The sequence below is a fragment of the Hibiscus syriacus genome, unplaced genomic scaffold (assembly GCF_006381635.1).
Source record: "Hibiscus syriacus cultivar Baekdansim isolate YM2019G1 unplaced genomic scaffold, ASM638163v2 tig00117056_pilon, whole genome shotgun sequence".
NCBI classification, from domain to species: Eukaryota; Viridiplantae; Streptophyta; class Magnoliopsida; order Malvales; family Malvaceae; genus Hibiscus; species Hibiscus syriacus.
The window spans coordinates 5,356,877-5,363,674 of NW_024063539.1; positions in this window are offsets into that span (position 1 = coordinate 5,356,877).

The following is a 6,798-nucleotide window of genomic DNA, read 5'->3' on the forward strand; positions in this document are numbered from 1 at the left end:
GGAATGACAGGTGAGTCGGGCTTCTTCTTGCGGAGTCTTCGCACCATTGGGGTGAACGGAGACGTAATAGCACGTGCACGCCGTCTGATGCGTGAACTCCGTCGTGTAAGGAAAACCCGACGTAAAGCATCCACCTTATCGGGCCGCTAAAAAAAATTAATACATAAATCAGTAAATAAACAGACATGATATTAAACAAAGACAAATATGTTTCAAACTTGCATTGTATTCACCCAAGTCATTATTCTATCATAGTTCACAAAATGCATCAGATAACATTCCAGAAGTAAGCACTTATATAAACATTTAAAAGGACAACATATATAAACATTCAAGAAGAAGAATAGTTTACTTTCGCAACACGAAACTTACTTTCGCAACGCGAAAATGACTATCGCAACGCGAAAATGACAATCGCAACGCGGAAATGGCTATCGCAATACGAAATGAAAATCACAACGACAAAATCGCAATGCGAAATGAAAATCGCAACGCGAAACACAAATCGATTTTCATTTCGCGTTGCGATTTTATCGTTGCGATTTTCATTTCGCATTGCGATTTTGTCGTTGCGATTTTCATTTCGCATTGCGATAGCCATTTCCGCGTTGCGATAGTCATTTTCGTGTTGTGAAAGTAAACTATTCTTCTTCTGCAAATTGAAACTTGAATGGATTGCATTACTTCAACCAAAAGACAAAAACAAAAACAAATACTAACAAAAACAGTTTAGCAGTATTGGCAGCAACCGAATATGAAAAATCTAAGTGAAATTACGAGTAAATTTATCATCAAGTTAAATATGAAAAATCTTAAACTTACCTCGTTGCGTAGAGTATGAACTTCATTCTGCAACGATGCTACCATCTCACGTAGAGCGGCTACCTCACCGCGTAAAGTAGACACCTCAACACGCCATGCACCATCGTCTTTGCGTAAAGTATCGACCTCCTCACGCAAGGCATTGACCTCATCACGTAACTCTCCTAACTCATCCCGTGGAGGTGGAGAACAGGGAGATAAACGTCGTGGCATCTTTGCCGGTCGCCTATCTTGCGGTGATGGTGGAGAAGAGGCTCGATGATGTGATAGAATAGGTGATGGTTGTCGTTGTGGAGGTGTATAGTCGGGTCGATCAGGTGATGGCTCTGGGTGAGGTGATGGCTCCCGAAGTGGAGGCTGCTCATCATCCGTGCCATCAAAAAAACGCTTACTAGCTTGCCACCAATCAGTGGCAAGCTCAGCTTCCGTGGGTGTCAGCCTCTGTAATGGAGTGTTGGCCTCCTAACAATATAAAAGCTCAAACAAAGTTAAACGTGTACTAGTAATAACTTGTTTATAAACATATGGTAGTATTTATGTTAACTTACATTATTTATTGTCGTATACCGTAGTAAATCTTCCCATTGCAAGGTTTGTTTCCTCTTCCAGGAAATAACCCTGGGAATATCATTTGAAGTTTTTATTGTATATGTCTTCATGGCGGGAAAGGCCTCAAATATCCAAATCTACAAATAATATAATAACAAACATTAGTAATTGTTAAATAATTACTTATAATTTTGGAAACATTATGTAAAAATTATTACCTTAAAGGCCCAAATAAAGCCTGTCAAAGTGTATTTGGAACCATCGCCATGCAAACTTTTTCGATCATCCAAGGCAGACGATAACTTATTCCATGTAGCTTTCCATAAATACGAGCCCCATGGAAACAGGTTCCACGCATTTAGGTCTTCTACCAATTTGATTAGATCATTCAGAATAGGTTGTCTGGCCTCTCTGCCTAAAAAGCCGGCATGCAAAAGTATTAGAAGGCATACTCGGACAACATCGACGTCATCCATCCGAGTAAAACCATCTTTCTTATTCAATAATATCGTCAGGTCTTCCACGTGTAGATTCGGCCTCTCCAGCTCAGGAAAAACCCGGGATAACCATGATGGGCGGGTAATGTGTCTAGTGTACCGACCTACATCATCGTGTCCGAAGCGTAGACCGGTGATTAAGCAAAACTCCTCCCGTCCAAAACACGTATACGCCGGTGGAAAATCAAACCATATCTCTTCATCACGACGTTGTATAGTATCTGGTAGATCCCTAGTCATGGTTTGAAGAAACAGGTGTGTCAACATCGCATCTCCACCGGGATGTTGTGCTTTCAGCCATGGCCCGAAGCAAGTATCCTCAAACATTTTTCTTTATGCAGGTGAAAGCTTCGACGCAATTGTTTTGGCCAGACTGACTTTATTTCTTAAGGTCAATTGAGCCGAATAAAAGTTCTACAAAAACAATAAATATACTAAGTTAGATATACCAAAAACTACACTGTGAAGATATACCAAAAACAATAATAAACATAAAGAGTAGTAGTTTATTCTTCAAACTTAAATTTGCAACACTGTGAATTTCTTATTTGTCTTTGTTTTTTGTTGAAGTAATGCAATTCATTCAAGTTTTAATTTGCAGAAGAAGAATAGTTTCTGAAAATGAAAATCGCAACACGAAAATGACAATCGCAACGCGAATTTGACTATCGCAACGAGAGAATAAAATCGCATTGCGATTTTGTCGTTGCGATTTTCATTTCGCGTTGCGATTCTCGGTTGATTTAATAAGCAATCTAAGTGAAATGGTTAATCTATTATTGAAATTACCAGTAAACTTATCATCAATTTCAATATGAAAAACCTAATAATAATGCAAAATTTTCAAAAAGAAAATAATTAAAAAAACTAACCCTCGGTGGTTGATTTGGTTGATTTTTCATTTCTGATTGTGAGGGTGGCTCTGAGAGATGGAGATAGACGGATTTCGCCGGAGATGGGGACGGATTTCGTCGAAGATGGGTGAGAGAGTGAGAGATGGAGATGGGACTGAGTTGTGATTTTAGGTTTTAGGTTATGAGTTGCGATTACGGGATATACTGTGGACGGTTCAGTGTTCCAATATATTAATATTCGTGTTTGGAATTTGAAAATAAAATACGCTTTGCGATACTAATGGCGCTTTGAAAATCGCATTGCGATTATGTATTATCTCGTTGCGAAAGTCAGTATTGAGTTGCGAAATTAAGTATCGAGTTGCGAAAGTCAGTATCGCGTTGCGATTTTGTATTATCGCGTTGCGATAGTCAGTACCGCGTTGCGATTTTCCAAATTCGCATTGCGATTTACTTATTCGCATTGCGAATTGGGAAAATCGCAACGCGAAATTGGAAAATCGCATTGCGATAGTCATAATCGCGTTGCGAATCTGGAAACTGATTTGCGATAATGGAGATCGCGTTGCGAATTAGCGATCACATTGCGATTTTGTTGGACATTTTGGCAAATCCGGAAAAAGTTGGTTAAAATCGTATATTATATAGGATTTTTGGTCACTGAGGTTATTTTCTCTATTAAAAATTTAAATAAACACGAATTAAATATATATATATATTTAAAAAATAAAAACTACAAATTTATTTATGATTAATTTACACCCTAGAAGTGGACGGCAAAACTGCCCAAATAATGATTTAGTGATTGTTTAATTCCCAAAAAAATCCAGTTTATTTATTATTTCCCGAAATGGGGTGAAATGTACAGTGCTTCAAGTGGTTCTTTGGATATCTCGGCGTTTTTAGGGTTAATTTTTCCATGGTTCTTTGGATATCTCGGCGTTTTTAGGGTTAATTTTTCCATGATTGCTTTCTCGGCGTCTTTGGGGTTATGACACTATGGGAATGCTCGGCGTCTTCAAGCAATTGGACTGTGGGATCTCTCGGCGTCTTCTGCATGCTACAAGGAATGCCAAGGTGGATCTCTTGGCGTCTTCACCTGTCGTCTGATGGGAATGCTCGGCGTCTTCAAGCAATTGGACTGTGGGATCTCTCGGCGTCTTCTGCATGCTACAAGGAATGCCAAGGTGGATCTCTCGGCGTCTTCACCTGTCGTCTGGCGGGAATCTCTACATGACTCTCTGAATCGTGCATGCATTCTGGGGGCCTGAACGTCTTCATCTCTGCATGACTCTCTGCATGCATGCAGAGTTGATTTAACAGTTGAATACAATAATAATAGGAGTGCTCGGCGTCTTTAGTTAATAGGGTTACAGGGGCGTTCGATTTCCCGGCGTCTTAAGCTATACATGGAGAATATTTGGTTGCAGGTGGTCGTGAAATCTCGGCGTCTTCTTCTTCCGAGATTCGTTCTGCATGCGTCCATATTCTTTGTGGCCGAAGCGTGAGATTCGTCTGAAGCGTGAGACTAATAATTTACTCGAAGTCTTCAATTACTTGTTATAAAATAGGGGTGGGTATTGTATTTCATTGCATGCAGTTGGTTTTAACTTACAGAAGCAAGTGAGGGAATTTTTTTTTGCATTAGATTCAATTGAAGCTGCTGCTTGAAGTGATATTGGAGATTTTTGTTGGTTCGGTAATTTTTCGAGCTTTGGTTTAACGTCGTTCAAAAACACGTAAGTTCTTTCTCGTTTCCCATGCGAACTCTGTTTTTTTCGTGTTGAAAGAATGCTCATATATGTTAGGAGAATGATACATTTAAATTTTGTTCATGAGACCATAGTAATGTAATTTAGAGTACTAATGATAATTTAAAATTAGAAAATGTAAGTTTGATGATTGGGTATACAGAAAATTTAAGTTTGAGTATTATTGTTAATTTAAATTTTTCGTGTAATTTTTAGTTGTATTTTTATATAATAATTATTAGAATTTTTATTTTGATTTAGTGGGAAAAAAATTCCCATTATGTAATCCTGATATTTTTACCGTAATAATAATGTATTTAAGTATTATTTTTATAAAACAATTGTTAACATAATTTATATTTATTATTTATAGTTTTGTAAATAATTAATTTTCATTACATTATTAATGTAATTTATTCTGAATATCTATATTTTTACGTGTAGAGAAAATGAGCAACAAATTTTTCACGATTGTCCATTACAATGGACATATGATGGAAAATGAGGTCGGAGTGATTTTTCAGTCTGAAACACCTATAAATATGATGTTTAAAAGGGACATCATATTTGCAGAGATCAAGGAGAGGATAGAAAGAAAAATACGTGCTAAAGTTGATGGTTTGAGGTACAGATTTATGGTATGTCCCAATCCGGTCAGGTATGCTGCAGTACCACTTGAAGAAGACGATGATATTATAACTATGGTTGAATTACATGACTCAACAAATATTCCAATTATTGAGTTATTTGTTGAGTTGTGTAATATATCTAATGTGCATGGGTCATCAATAAATGCGGTTGAAACTTCATCTCAAATGGGTTTCGAGAGTCATTTCGATAACCCAACATATAGGTCGATGAACAGCTTTGTGGCGATGTTGGAAAGCGCAAATGAAGTTGGTGGAACATCTGGAGCCGCAGAGTATGATGCTGAAAACCGCTGGGAAGAAATACTTGAAGATTCCAGTGAAGATGAAGAAACTGAGGAACCTCTTTTGGCTGAGGATGATGCCATGTTCCATGGTGATGAAGCTGATATCAATATTGATGAATATTCGACATCGTATCAACCTACCCCTCACATGCAGGAGATTGATTATGAAGCAATGAGGGCACCTGAATTCCCGGAGATGCCACATTTAACTTCAGGCTATATGATTGAATCGTCCGATAACTCTGGTGAATTAGCAGTTGGGAAGCATTACAGAGGAAAAAAAGAAGCTACACTAGCGATTAAAGAGTATTGCATAAGAGGCCATGTAGATTGCAAGACTGCAGAGTCCAACCAGAAAACTTTGTACGCAAAGTGTGTTAAATATGGGCCCGAGTGTAAATGGTTGATCAGAGTGTCCAAAATGCAGAGGCAAGATGCTTGGGTCATCACAAGGTACAATGGTCCATACACATGTTTGCAAAACTCTATCGAACAAGACCACTGACTACTGGACTCCGATGTAATTTGTCAATATGTGAAGGTTTTGGTTGAACAAAATCCAAGGATCCCTTGCTCGGTGTTAGCTGCATCTATTCGAGACCAGTTCGGATACAATGTAAAATACAAACCCGTGTGGCATGCGAAGGAGAAGGCAAGGAGGTTGATATATGGCGATTGGGATACATCATACAATGAGTTACCTGATTTGTTACGAGCTATGAAATAATTCATACCTGGAACCATCGTGAAGTCTCAGACCATGCCTGCATACGACCGAGAAGATCAACTTGTTCAAGGGAAGAGAATATTCCATAGACTCTTTTGGGCATTCAAGTCTTGCATATAAGGTTTTCCATTTTGCAAACGTATGGTCCAAATAGATGGTACGTGGTTATACGGTCAATACAGACATATATTATTGATAGCAGTTGCGCAGGATGGTCAACGAAATATATTCCCAATTGCATTCGCCATCGTTGAAGGAGAGACAACAGAGGCTTGGGACTTCTTTCTCAATAATCTACGTAAGTATGTCGTCCGAGAAGAAGGAGTTTCCTTGATATCCGATCAAGGAACTGGCCTTTTGGCAGCAATTGAACGACCGGGAAGTCGTTGGACACCTCCGCACGCATATCCCGCATATTGTATCCGTCATATTGGTAAGAATTGTATTGAGAAGTTTCATAACGGCCGTATTCGTAGGGAGATAGTCAGCATGGGTAAGTTTTATTTTCAGCATTTGTACTCATTTATGTGTTTGTTTATAAATTGACTTTAACACAATATCTATTTTGAAACAGGATATGAACTACGCCAACCAAATTTTGACAAGAGATTGGAGGATTTGAAGGCCATAGATGAGCGTGTTTGGAAATGGGCGTCGAAAATCG